The sequence below is a fragment of the Micropterus dolomieu genome, linkage group LG03, assembly GCF_021292245.1.
Source record: "Micropterus dolomieu isolate WLL.071019.BEF.003 ecotype Adirondacks linkage group LG03, ASM2129224v1, whole genome shotgun sequence".
NCBI classification, from domain to species: Eukaryota; Metazoa; Chordata; class Actinopteri; order Centrarchiformes; family Centrarchidae; genus Micropterus; species Micropterus dolomieu.
In genome coordinates, this window is record NC_060152.1 from 9,426,451 (window position 1) to 9,441,827 (window position 15,377).

Genomic DNA, 15,377 nt, shown 5'->3' on the forward strand with positions numbered 1-15,377 from the left:
TGTGAACCCTCATTAAGCTCTCAGCTGGTGAGAATGCTCTGAAAGACAGCTCTGTGTGGCAAGCTGCCAGATGTTTTATTTCACCAAGTCGGCACATTTTTCACTCTGCCAGGCATATGTCAGCAAAGTGATAAAAGATGATTCAGTAGATGATGCCTCTTAGACTTGCAAAGAGCAACTAAAATGTCATAACATGGTTAGTGGTGTTAAATCATACACCTGTATATCTCCATTCGACCTGACGGAAACGTCTAAAAAATAATAGAATAAAAAAACACTCTACAGTGATGGACAGAAGAGGTACACATACAAAGTGAGGGTGGAATCCATTATTTCTAGGTTTTGTTTTAAGATTAAGAATGATGAATGAAATTAATTAAAATCTGGACACAAGATAGGAGATTTGGGTGCTACTCTATACTTAGAAAGGAGGGGTCACATGTGAGCAGAAAAATACTTGATACACAGCTCACAGAAAGACTAAAAAGAAAGAAAATTAGTGGAACATCTGTGTAACTCCACCCTCTTTTCACAGAGACTCACCAGGGTGCCAAAAGGACATTCACACAACATTTGCAGAATTATTGTAAACACATGTTGCCGATGTTCGCAGTAAGAGCTTGTGAGGACTTGTGACAAGGCTGTTTGGTGTTGGATAGAGCTTAAAGGTGCTCCAGCTATGCTGGGTCCCCAAACACTGGGTCATCTGTGACTCAGGATGGGCTTGTGTGCCAAGTATTAAAGCTCCTAAAAACCTTCTGTATTTCTCTATAAGAATAAATACCAATGACGAAATAAATAACACTCAAGTTAAAGCTTGGAAAAAAACACCCTTAGTTTAAAAAACTCTAGCTAATCTTCTTAATCGGGAATGTGTAGGTGAGGTTTGATTGACAGAGCTGAAAACACAAGCAATGAAACCTACAGATGTCATCATGCTTTGATTCAAATGGTGCTGAATCCCGTTTGGTGCAGAAATAGAAATGTCTTTTTTTGAGTCCTGTCAACTTCAAACCAGTGAGAAACGCAAGGACAAAAACAGAAATACAGAAATCTCTTGTGTAAAATAACTAAAAGGTTGGCAAAACAAAAATGCATGTTCAAGTAAAAAGCTGATTCACAAAGTAGATTTTCAGACTTCTCCCAAAACATCCAGACTAAAAGAAAAGAATCACAAAAAGTCTCTCACACAAAGACCTTCGAATGAGATCTTCTGTTTTTCCTCGCTGCCATCTACGCTTAGCTGTTAACCTCCGTTGAACCTGCCAGCTGTCCTCTCTCATTACCCATCGACCGACCTCCTTCCCACAAACAACACCCCGAGTGCCACGGAAAGAGACCCCACCGTTCGTCACTCGTCCCTTCCTCTCCTCCCTTGCTCCTGTCAGAATCAGAAACATCTGGAGGAGCCGGAAGAATTCGTGGAGCTGCATCAACGGCCCCCTCCTGTGTCGAAGGGAATGTCCAGACCTGTGTCATCTGCCTCATGGTTGAGCGGACACAGTGCGGCACGGCTGAGTGTGATGGGATGTGGCAGAGCTGCAGAGGCGCTCGGTCGGACTGTGAACAATTACGGGGATGTTGGAGCAACGGAGAGAAGGCCTGCTCTCACAGCTGTCACCCACACACAGGGGACTGTCAGAAGATGGAGATCTGTCAGATCATGTTTCATGATTTTGTTGCCCACCATTAATTATGGATTGAGTTATGAGCCCATGGAGAAGTGAGTGATGCAAGAGCAGACACCGACTTCAGGCCTGACGAAATGGCTAGACCGATTATGATAATGATCATATCAGTTCAAAAGGTGGATACAAACATTTGGCGCAAATTTGGATTTCTGCTAGCAAGTTAAAAGATATTCAAAGACATCTGAAGACACTCAAGAGCAGCAACATAAATCTTAAAAGATAAGCCAGAAAGTAGGGTTCACTCCAAAAAGCTACATACTTGGACTCATCCATTTTGAAAAATCTGTCTTTGCTCATCAAATTATCACTTCAGATAATAGGATTCCACACTGTTTACAAAACAGAAGAAATACTAAATGGTAGGTTTTACTTCTCGTTTCAGCCAACAGTACTTTTTAGGAGTGCATGTTTATTTACCATAAGGTGCCTGACTGAGTATGTTGTTTTCCCGCTGGAAGATGTGATGTTTTTGACAGGTTCTTCCTCTTTTTCAAACACTTCTTCCTGAAAACGTTTGGCGAGGAAGTTCCCAGAGACCATTGGCACAATGGCCCAAACTATGTGACGAGGAGCAATAAAGCTAAATTATAAGCCTGACAGTTTGAGTGTTTGAAGTCTCACACTTTTGTGAACGTCTAAAACCAGCTGCTGTTTAGCAACACACACACACACTCACACACTCCTTTAACACAGTGCCAGGGGGAAGATGATGTCATTAGCAGGGTACATTTTCCCCTCTAATTAGAAACTCGAGCTTCCCGCCATAACTTGGGGGTCTTAACATGCAGCCATGCAACAAAACAAGGATTAAACAGAACAAGTGTTTGACGTGCCTCTTAATAGAAAATGTATTATCACAAAGTCTTAAAAGGGCTCTGCAGGAAAGCAAAACCATGCCTCGAATGTGACTGTGGTGCAGCTTGAAGTGATGAGAAACACATAAGTTTGTGAACTAAAATCATGAAAAATCCTGTGGCTTCTGCTCGATCGCTGCATTCAGCACTGATGTGGCTCAAACGAATAAGATTATACACTTGTAGAGCCTCAAAAAACAGCGTCAAGTATAAACCAAAAGAGGGAGAAAATTGGAAAATAAAACACTAAGAAAAAATCCTGGTGTACTATTACATCCCAGTTTATTGTCTCAAAAGTCACAAAATCAATGTGATTCTGCAGGCTTTCTGAAGTGTTGCACCATCAACACAATCATCATCAATGTCCCTGCTGGTACTACGAGGCGAGCAGGAAGGCAAAGACCCAAATTACATTTCATTTAGTCATGTTAATGATGTCAGGCCTCCTGTCAACACCCCAGACGGAGACTGCAGCGAGCAGCTCTACGTTGGGTGCCCCTGGGCTCTCTGCTCTGTTACGGGAGGAAGCATTCTCGTCTGCTCCGCTGGGATCAGCATCCAACACAGATGCAGCCGTATTTCAGCTGGAAAAATTAGCGCACTGCCACATGAATTTGGAGAGAAAAAAGGAGACTGTTTACGAGTCGTCTGCTTGACACTGTAATTTTGCAGGTAGGTATTCAGTCGGAGAGATGTTAGTATCCTGCGTTTAAACATGAACAATATGAAGGATTGATGGTGTTTATGACCTATGACTCACTGTTGCTTTCAGGCAGGGATGCATGCCAGGTCAGATTTGTGGGCTTAAACTTTCAAGAAAAACAAAAGTTGAATCAAGGAAAAGTAGACCTGAATCTACCTCCTAACAATTCCTTATGCCATGCATACACCACATTCATTTTACCAAGTTCCTTGAGGGGGATTACACCCCAAACTATGACAAAAGCAATGTGTTTATCTTGTATTAGTTCATCTTTTTAAGCCAACATTTTGTCAGTTACATTGACTCATGCAGTGAACTGAAAGACCACCCCCCCTCTGGAAAGCTTCCTCACTGCCAGTTCATGATCTGCATCAAGAAAAGCATGAATTAAACCTCCTGCTGCTGCACGCCGGCCAAACCAACACTCACCTATGAATCTCAGGGTGAATGTGTTTATAAGGTATGTGTGGTCTGTTTAGTCTAGCTAAAAAAGTTTGTTTATGCTTCTGACCCCACACTGATCAAGCCAACTCAGGACGCATGAGCTTTAAACATATGAATAGAGAGTTAGGGGAGCGATTGGGTCAAGGTGAAGTTGACCCTAGGGGTACGTGATTGTCTCCTTGGAGGACACAGTCTTACCAGTCTTTTAAGTTTTAGAGTGAGTGTGTTGCAGTATGACCCCTCAGGTCTCCAACTTACTTTTGTTCTTTTGTAAGTTCTCAGGTAACACTGGCTTTATAATGAGTATGCTTGTTTTAATTCGCATAGCTGACTACAAAACGGAACATGTATTTGTCATGAATTAACTGACTGGTAGGAAAATGCTTAATTTAGTTGAAGCTTACAAAATGTTTCTTCCCTGATTAGATGTTTGGAAGCCAGAGCCTCATTTGTGCCGTTCCCCTGATTTCATCCAGATGTAAATAGTGTAGAGCAGAGTTAGGAAGGGATAAACCTGGTGCCTCAGGTCAACTGTATCTGCTTTAATCAGGGCTCAGTGGTCAGTCATCTCTCTCCCTCTCACCCCCTCCATACCATGCAGCTATTACTGACTGGACTTCAAGGCTGAGATAAACCAGAGAGCCTACATATAGGTTTACATGGTAGATGATGAATTGCTGCATTAAGTTCTCAAAAACTGTTTGGGGTTGACACATAAGCTTGGTCTGTTGTTTATGGATTATCCACCTACAAAAAGCTTGACATTCATCCCTCACAGACATACTGCCATACATCAGCCATAAACACACCATAAAGATCTCAGTCGTGACTCTAAAGAATATAAACTCAAGTAATCACGCAGTAAAATTTAAAATGTCAGACACGTGTACTCTTCTTTGGTGTACATATTTATCCAATTTAGGATTTAACTCATATTTAATAATAGTGATTTTATACCATGTAGCCTACCATTGGATCAATGACCAGTGAGTGCCACAGCTATTCTGTGCCACATAGTGTGCCACATATGGTCTTTTTTCAGTTACGAGGCTTTTGTTTTTTGTCCAGCAGTAGCTACAAAAATAATCCAGCTGTAAATATGATTCAGTTAATGCCTGATCAGCCCATGCCAGTCTTTCTCGTGTAAAGCTGTAAAACAACGCTGCCACATGTTAAAAACAGAACGAGAAGTCAAAATAACACTACTCGCAAAATCACCGATCGTATGAATCCATTCATTCCCGAATCGAACATGATCGGTACCCGGAAAACTTCACAAAATAAATCAATCTCGACTCACACATCTGCTTATAACGAAACCATTAAAAAATACAGTCAGCTCCTTGCTCACCTGTTTCGCTCAGTTTATCCACTCTGGTTGTTTTTCAAATCCTGTAAAGGTGTGGAGATCCTCCCTGTGACAGACGGTCTGCTTCACCGTGGCGCTGCGCTCTGCGCTCTGCGCGGACAGCTGGCACACTGAAGGGACCGCTGCATGGCAGCAGCGCGATAAAGAGGGACTCCCGACCTCCCTACAGCGGAGGGGGAAGGGGCGAGGGGGGGCAGGTATGAGGCCGTGTAAATTGACTCCTGTGTAGCATGCAGGGAGCTGAGTGGAGCCGTAAGGGGGTCTTTGGATTAGGGCAAGAGTACAGTGTCAAATTTAACATAATAAGTTATTTAGCTTCATAAACATTACAGTATCCGCTATGTGTGAATGAAATAGGACATAGAGTACATGTATTTTTTATTAATATTTAAGAAATACCTATTAATCCTTTGTAGAATTTGGGGTTTCTGTGTTGCTATATCCTTTAATTCGCCTATAGGGGTAGGCTACAGTTGGGGGAGGGTGTTCACTGGTACCGCTTATTTTCTGGGGGAAAACAAGAACGACTGAAGCAAACTTTAGAGGATGCCTGTAAGTGGTAGCTAGCCTTCTGAAAAGTTTACTTGCACTGAAAACAGTCTACAGCTCTGCTATCAGCTTTGTGAGGCTATTCTTAGTCACGGTGATGCAATGCAATGATTTGCTTTCACCAAACTAGCCTACAGCTGGTACAAGTATTTGATCAGAAACCAAAGTATTAGACAGATTGTGTCAACAAACTGGCAGTTTTAACTTCACTAATTGTTGACATATTAGAAACAAATGTGCTCTCAGTGTGTTAATACAGGTCTTGTGTGATGAGCAATGCCAACAACCAATAAGATGTGCTGAGATTGACATGTGACATGGGATGTGTATCTGACAATGAAGTTTTCTCCTGAAGTGAGAGTTCTGGCACAAGCCCTGATGCCCCACCGTGCTTTATTCCTCCGTCATTATTTATAGCTTAGTAATTGGTGCGCAGGCCAGAATCGTTGAACAACTCTGCTAACACTAGTGTTATTTTTTATTTTATTTTCGAATTGATTATTAAATGAATTAGTTGCTATGCTTACTGAGTAGTTTATTCATTGGTTGTAGCTTGTTAACTAATTAGTCAATCCAGTGTATTGATTGATTGACTGCGTTTTAATCAGTATTGTTCTCCTGCTGCTGATTAATGAATCTTAACCGTGCACTTCACACATTATCTTAGATGACTTTTAGGTTTCTCACACATGATGTGAGCAGCTTTACACCCTTTGTTGTTGATAAAGTCACATGTGATGCAGTTTGATTAAATGTTTGTTTATTTATTTATATATTCCTTTTCCCAAGCCTCGTAGTCCATTCACATGATTTATTTTGATGTGAGTTTTGTGATGTTTTTATTTCTTGTCCTCTACTTATTGTACTTTTTCTTAATGAAAATGATTTAATAATTAGCTTTGGGGAATTCTCGATGAAATAACACCATAATGTCACCGTGCTGTTGTTCTCAGTACGTGATTGAAAGCACAGAATAAACAGCATATTTTGCAGTAGTATGTTGCTTGTTTTTCAACAGTATCCTCTCTCCTTCTGTGTTTTCTCTGCTCACCCTCCTCCCTTCATCCCCACACAGCTCAGCACGACTGGCTCAGAGAGGTCGGGAGAGAAAGGCTGAGATAAAGGAGTGATCCACACATTTCACACACACCTGTTTCTCATTCCCAAGCTCATCACTCTTGACATGGAAGACAGACGATTGAGGAAGCACAGCGCACACAGAGCCACTGGAAATATTTTACCGAGAATATAAACACGCTCCAAAGCAACGACATGCTAAGGCTCACATGATACATACATAGTGCAGACATCATACACACACATGCACTCTTTTCCTCCTTCTGCTGTCATGACTCTGACGAACATTTCACACTTAACTGGCCAAACCTACTCCTGTGAAGCAGCTCTGTAGTTCACAGGAAAAGTGTCTAGATGGGAAGTTTGAAAATAGCAAGCATGCTCAGCAAAGCCTTGAAAGAATACAGGTTTTAGAAAATAGATCAATGCACTCCTGTATTATGGCATTTCTCAAAATAGAAGTTTCCTGTTTCTGGAGAACTGAGAAGGCAGTCACGCTACATTTGGGGCACCTCCAGACTGGAGCCGTGCCTGTCCTCTGCCACATCTGGGTGAGGAAACACAATCTGCTGATCCCGTTCCCTGACCTCTGCCCTCACAGCCACGACTCAAGGAAGCCACACTTCCTGCTGAGCACTGCGTGCGAGGTGGCAAGCGACCTCAACCTCGTTTGACGCCATATTTGCCCGCCGGAGGACACTTCCTGTGTAGATAGTTCTGTCTCTCTCTGCTGCTATGTGGGTCAATGTAGCAGGAGGCTTATTCCTAGCATGATACCTGGTGCCAGTCAGCTGTTTAAGACCCTGTTAACTCGTGGGGTGATAATCCTGTAAAAGCTGTGAAAGATCACGTACTGAGAGGGTGAGGGAGACAACAGGGTTACACGCAGCATCCAAAAGGATATGCAGTGTTTTAACTTATGAGATATTAGACTGGGTAAACATGCTGTAAAGAAAAGTCAATAATAACTGGAAAAGATAGCACTTTTGCAGTGTACATCAACCTTTTTTCAGGGCAAGTCTCTCTCAGTTCACATTTAAGAATGATATTTGTTAAAATGTTAATATCTTTTTCACGTGACTCACAAAAGCAGTTTATGACATATGGTATTAAGCAACAGAAGTTAACAACACTCCTCATGTATGTAGTCTGGCAAGAGATTGATGGGCAGAGCTGTGCCCATTTAAAATACTTTTTACATCTTCTTATTGAAATAGCTCAGCATTTTGCCATAAGCCTTCTTTAAAGCAGTTTCCTCAGGGACAAGGCTGAAGGCCCCTCCATGCAGCTCCTGTTTACAAATGTTATCTAACACCAGGGAATTGGATACCCACAAAAAATCAGGGAAATGTTAGAAGTGGGGTTGTCAGAGTTTTCATGTACTTGATGTCTTTCCATGATGGCTGGGCATCTTTCAAAAAAAATGACAGTTATGTATGCTTTAATCTCTAAATAATCCTTTTTTTTTTTTGTTAAATATGGATATTTCCCCGGTCTTTCTGTGTGGAGTTTGCATGTTCTCCCCGTGTCCGCGTGGGTTCTCTCCGGGTGCTCCGGCTTCCCACCATCCAAAGACATGCAGGCTAGGTTAATTGGTGTCTCCAAAATTGTCCTTAGGTGTGAATGTGAGTGTGAGTGGTTGTCTGTCTATGTGTGGCCCTGCGATGGACTGGCAACCTGTCCAGGGTGTACCCCGCCTTTCGCCTGATGTCAGCTTGGATTGGCTCCAGCCCCCCGCGACCCTGTACGCAGGATAAGCGGTCGACGATGGATGGATGGATGGATATTTCCATTTAGGGACTAGGGGCTACAGGGTAGAACACACATGCACACATACATTTCCGCATGTATATTAATAAGGATCGTCAACAGGAAATGTTTGAATTCTCTTGTACTATCTTTGTGAGGACTAATTTGAGATTTAGATATTGAGACTATTCCGAGCATGTTTGAGGGGTCAATACTTAATTAGAGAGCTATTTTAAGTGCAATGTGTAATTCCTGGTCACATGATCCATATTGGGGGCAGTATTGTGCAAGAACTGCATGTTTTACTAAATGCAGTGATGACACTGTTCAGGATTGTGTACAGTTAGACATGTGCAATAAACTTTGTCCAATGTCCTCAAAAATGAATAGCTTTCAGTCTTGCCTCATCTCATAACAGTAATACTGTAATGTAAGTAATATAAGTGTTTACAATATAGTGAACCAATCAACATCAGTCTACTACTATGTCCATAATCTCATCAGTTATATAAAAAAGCGCAGGACAAGAATAACCACATTTCTACCAAACTGCTGAGTCAATCAAAATAACACTGCTAATCTTCAAATGTGGCATCGGCCAATAGTGTAGCTTGCTTAGCTCAATTTCACCAAGATAGTAACAAGAAAACAGCCACATTCAGAGTTCAGCATCAAACCACATCTCATTACTCAGCTTTAGAGCTGTCTCCACAGTCTCTGTCTCCTCCGCTGCGTTATTTACTTTTGTTTTGCTTCTTTTTATATCTCTTCTTTTCTTTGCCATCCTTTTGTTTCTATAACACTAACCGGGGGGCTGTAAGTTTCTTTCCTACCTTTGTAAGGCTCTTTGGTGTTGTGGTCAAGTTGCACGTTTGGCACCATGTAGACCCTGGTTTAAATCTCCATTTGGTGTCAGAAGTGGGATGACTTGTTTGAGGGGTTTGTGAGGGCCTGTGTGTGTGAATTGGAAAAATATATTTGAGCTGATTTTAAATATTTATCTTCAGTAGGAACCAGTGGGCATGGGGCCACAAATGATGAAGGCAGAAAGCAATTGTTGGTTTTGGTCTTTTCATGAGATTTGTTAAATAAGAAAAACATAGAATATCACAACACTGATCACTTGACTCACAGATAGTCTAGTCAAATTGTCCTCACATTCAACAGATTCAAATTGGTCATCACAAAAGAGCACAGACACACACACACACACATTCACACAAACACAAGCTTGAGGATTAATGACACTTCAACGAGAGGAAGCTGTACTGTGGCCAGCTTCTTGCCCCAGTCCATCTTGGACCATTTGTTGGCATTTCTCTGTAGCTGATGACGGCCTTGTGAGCCATGTGGTGGCTATTGGGAAACACAGGGGTAATCAGGTACCCTTTTATGTAGTAGCACTGTGCAGGTGAACTTTGACAATAAGGGGCCTGGGGCATGTTAACTTGTTGTGGTATCGACTGCCTCAAACTTGACGGAATGAAAAATGCTTCTCGGGTTTTATTGTGAATGGAGTGAAAAGAGGAGGGTAATTATTTTTTCCTGTATAGGCATCGTTGTCTCTCCCGGGCACAATTTTCCCTTGTTTGTTTATAGTGTAATTTGCTTTGAAGTTATTCTAACTGGCTAAGAATCTCCAGGGAGTGTGGCCTATTTATGAAGTCACAGAGAAGAGGAAGTTAAGTGGACATTTCTCCTTACAAGGACTCTGACACTTTGGCACAGCTACCAAATCACTTGGTTAAAGCTGCACTATTTTTTTTTTTTATATTAATAATGGATCAGATGACTATGTGTAATGTGATGAATCCTGTAGATGAACCCAAAGAGAAATATCACCCAACTGCTATTTTATTCTCGACTCTTTGGAGTATTATAACATCTTTCAGCTGATTGTTTTGGTTTTACTGTCCGCAATTTTACTGTTTTGGTTCACTCGAAAAACAAACTCTAAAAACCCACAGTACGCCACAAGCCCAGTACCAAATGGCAGGCAGACACAGTTAGCTGGTAAACATAATGACTCAGCTAAAGAGCCACATATTTCCTTTAAGGGTTGGAGACCAAAACAGAGCTAAAAGGAGCATGACTGCTGGACATAAATTCACCAAGTGGCCAGAAACACGACTCTAAATAAATATGTTGCTAATGTTGCTCTGTGTCTGCTGGATGTATAAATAGGCAGCTGTTTGCTAACACAGTTGTTAGTGTTGTGTTTACAGCTTGTTCCCCTGTGGCCAAAAGAAAAAAACATAAATACAGGGAAAGCTCATGGTTTTTGGTTAGATATTTAAAAAAAAGTTAATACATGCTGTCTCGTGCTTGAGTCAGCGTTGACCTATATTAATACCTAACCAAGATCTTTCCTGGACTTTCTCTAACTTTTATCAAGTGCTTTCAGTTGCCTCAAAATAACCATAAATGTGATCCACGCAGCATTAAATGTCTTACGAAACAAATGTGCAAATGCAAGTATAAGTACATAATTCCTAGGAGACAGTTGACTCCAATACATGTGGATCTAGAAGCTTTTATCAACTACAAGATCTCCCACATTGATCTGTTAAAGCCCAGACCTGTTGGTTTACCTAAACATGCTCACACAGGTGTGTCTACCTCCATTTATTTTGCCCTTTGTGCTGACCTTTACCCCTCTCACCACTAAACTCCTGCCAGTGACGGCGCCTTTTGTTTTCATTTTAAATCTGTTGGAGGAACAGCATGCCCCTACATTGTTTTGTTTTAGTTTGCACAATCTTAATCAAAAAAGAAGAAGGAAAAAGAAACAAAAAAAGGGAGAAAGATGTTCGCAAAGTCCTAAATATGTCAGAGTTGTTGACCCAGCGCCACAGTTGCTTGGATGTATGAAGCATTGTTTTATTTTAGCTGCAACATGCCACAGCTCTGATTGATGCCTGCATTGCTGTTGAATCCAGGCAAGATGTGAAATGCTGTGTTGTGGATCGGAGCCATCTGCTGGCATGTCTCTGGAGGCTTACAGCTCTTATTGTTTCATGAAGAAAACATAATATGATGGGCATCCAAAGTGTATGATGACAATGGCAGGAATGCTGTGTGTGTAATATTTTCTAATATTAAAGATCAATATTTGTGTGAGAACAGAGAAAAGATCTCATCACATCAGGAGACATTCTCTGGGTATTTCATCTTGGCTCAGGGATTCATATCCTTTGGCAGAACATCTTTCCTGTGGTGAAACAATACCAGACGTTGAAGAGAAGGAGCTGGCATTATGAAATGCACACTGCAGCCAGACTTAGAGGTCAGTCAGCCAAGAGGTCTCCACATAATCGACCCAAACCAACACATTCAGGCTTTCTATGAAAACAAACACTGGAAAGTAGGGGATTAGTTTTTGTATGTGGGTCAGTGTCTGTCAGCTGGATGGCTGGAGAGGTTGTCATGTCTAGATGGCAGCTCTGCCACCTGCAATAATAATGAACACTGTAAACATCGGGCTGTTTGTTGGAACAAGACAAAAATGAGGAGGTTGTGATTTTAGTGTAAGAACCCTTCTATGTATGCTGGCTTGATATTAAAGTGATATGCCACCCAAAGTCAAACATTTGAGATATACAAATACTCACCTCATGTAGGCTTGAAAGATGGCTTTAAAAAGTTTTTTTGTGTTTTGATCCATCACAAACAACAGCAGCTGTGGTCAGTTTAAACTTTCAGCCAGATAAAACACAGAACAGAGACGTGAATGTGAAACATATTACGTAATTAATGTTGGTTATTATGGATTCCAAGTTGTTTTCACTAGTCAAGGCAAGTCATTTTTATTCACATAGGCTAGCATAAAATCACAACCTTGCCTTAAATGGCTTTACAATCTTACAAATTTACAAACAAGACCCTTGTTTTAACACATAAAAAATATCAAAAAGCTCAGAAAAAGTGAGATAAATAGATTTGTTGATAGATAGTCTTTGTTTTGCCAAAATCTGTGTGACATAGAGGGACTATATTTAGCCACAGTTGACTGATATCTAGAGTTTATGCTACAGGAGTGAGAGGTTTGTATGGATTTTAGATATTTTTTTCCCGCTGTGAAAATTTGTCATTAATTGAATAAGATACTAATTCCAGCTAAAGAGAGATTAAGTACAAACACTTAAACATCTCATAAATTAGTATTGGTGTTGGCTTTTGAATGCATCTGAATTATCATGCCATATTTTCTCATCTAATGATCTCGCTGTCAATGGAACTGGGACAGCACATTTTTTACCTTGCAATTCACATTTCTCACTTTTCAGGCTATAGACTATTGGAAAGATCATGTGTTTTTCCCATTTCGCTTGTTGTTGGAAGATACTCAGACTGTAATGGAGGATTAATCTGGACAGTCAGCGCTTACTGGAAGCTAAAGACTTCAAAGGTCTTGATCATAGCCTGCCCATGCACTCCAAAAGAATCTGTCAAACAGCTGGCACAGAACAGATGTGGCTCTCCATACAGGCCAAACGCCTCAGTCTGCAAAACTTACAACTTTCCACTCAAATCTATAAACCTGGGCCTATTCTACATCTACACCACCCATTAGCATCATTAAGGAGCGCTCTACATCCTACAGGCCACTTCCGCCTGAACCCCTACAGCAGAGGGACCAGGTGAAATCAAAATGGTTTCCACATGTATTCTGGTTGCCTGGTGATGTATGGCTATGTATGCTAGCTAATGAGCTACGCCAAGCATGATACGGTCATCTGGGAGAGATGGTTTGCAGATTGAGCCTAAATCCCACAGTTAGCGAACAAGCTAAACAAAGCCTCATCTAAGGAGAGTCATGCCTCAACAGCTTTTCCTGTTGTAATTCACCCTTGGATGAAGTTGACTGAAAGAGGATGTTGTCCGTCTCTCTGTGGTCCAATGGTTTTCTCTGATTTATCCGCATCCCTTTCAGGAAGACAAAATTCTCATCACTTTTCTGTGGCAGAGGTGTTGAGCAGGTTAAGTAGCCCTGTGACAGGCCCTATTGTCCCCTCAGGGATTGAAGTTCAGCCTTCCTCTCTGCTTGTCCCTCAACAGGAGACACAGACCTTTTACCAGGTTGGGGTCCCCGTCTGTGGGAACATGCATGGGTTCACATTTACCTTGTGTAGCTTTTTGAACAGCAGGGTGGTAGGATGTGGATACACTGATGCTTGTCAACACCTATCTTGTCCCAAAACATGAGACTAAGTGGACATATCTTGTAGGGACGTGAGGCGTGCCGCAGTTTGCTCGTCTCTTGTTTTTCCTATTTAGGTTCACACAAGTAGTTCTTTCATGAAGTTGATTTAAACTTTAACAGATCATTTGGATCAGAACTCCGCATACGCAAGTGTTTTGGTATTAAAGACAGCAAGAAAGCGTTATGATATAATTTGAAATGTGTGGTATAGTTAAACATGGTTCAAATTTTAATTGATGGGGTCTTGCAACTGTTTGGATCAGCCATGTGTTCACCAAATGGTGCTCCAGTTAATGAGGGTTGGAGTGCAGCAGCTTGCTGCCAGGCCAAAGGCTTCACACCCAGGTGCCAAAGAGTTCGTTGCCTTTTTGACAAGGACAGTAACAATCAACCAGCAACTTTGCCAAAATGTGAGTTGTATTTCAACCAGTGTCTAAATGACCATGAAACCAGTCATGGTTAAGGCCAAGGGTATGTATATGAAGCTCTTTAATGTCGAACTCATCTATTTGGAAGAGCTTGATTTGAAATGGCAGCCATTTATCAAACACACAATCTGAATTTACAACTTTTTATGATGTTAATTCTATTGAGAGAATGTCTGTTTGTCTCTAATGAGTTTGTGGCCCGGAGGGCAAACGAATTTACAGTCGCTTGAAACGACGGTGAATGTTTCATGTTAACTTGTTCAGCCCCCACATGTGGGTACATAGAGGAGAGCTCTTCATAATGTGTCCCAGTACTGTGCGTAACCTTGCAAGAGCTCACCATGCTCACAGATGTTTGATTCTGTGCTTTGGCAAATGTCGCCCTGATGCTGGCAGTCTGAGCTCCCATGTTTCATGGCTGTCAGTCACAGAGGTGGTCTTAGCTTTTAACCCTGTGGAGTTTCAAAGAGAATGGATTTTCCCAGTGCCATCAACCTTAATCAAAATCACATTGTCTACAGCTATTGGCCAATGGTGAAACCTGGAGGCTTATCCTGAATTTAACTTTGATTGGCCTGGGTCTTTGGATTGAGTTGCCCACCGCCCTCTGCTCTTTGATCTGCTAGGGCTCTTGCAGGAAGCTTTAGTACCCCCTAATCAGCCGTTTGTGGACCAGTCCAAGCTTCCCTGAGGGGGGCATAGAGAAGACTGAGTGTTAAGAGGCCAAATTGGCATATGCACAGTCTGGCTCCAGCCATGGATAACCTCAGGGTACTCCCATGCCAAATGTCACATGGTCATTAAATCAAGGAGTCTCCATTAAACTGGACACAACTGCTTTTGACACCAGGGTCTGACACACTGCACCTTTTATGTGACCATCACAGGGACCACTGCCCAGTGTAGAGTTATTAACATAAAGGGGAAGTTTGACAGTGCTTATAGGCAGAGGTAAATCAACAAAACACTCAGCTTGACCAGTGGTTTAATTGTGTAGTATATTGTGTAGTGCAGTGATTCCAGTAGGAATCTTCTTCTAACATTACCAAGATTATTTGTTTTTAGGAAAGAAATAAAGTCACAGTAATCTTTAAACTACTACTTCCAATAAACTGACTGCACAGGGCTCAACTGACATGAGTCAAAGCTGAAATATGCTTCTGCACATAGGCAAACATGCACAGGTTGTTTTGGCATGTTCATGTGGCTGTTTCATTTGTACTTGTATGTACAACTTTTATACTTTTTAAAAAATTTCTAAACTGCCTCTCAACATGAGTTGAATCATCACAATGCGTTGGCTCCTCTGC

The 15,377-nt window shown here is 41.5% G+C and overlaps 1 protein-coding gene across 3 annotated transcripts in view; it reads right to left on the reverse strand.

Annotated features, from left to right (window-relative positions):
* The window catches only part of fam110d (family with sequence similarity 110 member D), a 43,537-nt gene that overhangs the window by 11,501 nt on the left and 16,659 nt on the right, over window positions 1-15,377 (reverse strand). Inside the window, exon 1 of one of the 3 annotated variants that reach the window (XM_046044680.1) lies at window positions 5,044-5,124. The exons of the other annotated variants lie outside the window; for them this stretch is intronic. The gene's annotated coding sequence lies outside the window, so the exon portion shown is untranslated. Of the gene's footprint in view, window positions 1-5,043; window positions 5,125-15,377 lie in introns of those variants that run through there. 3 annotated transcript variants of the gene reach the window in all.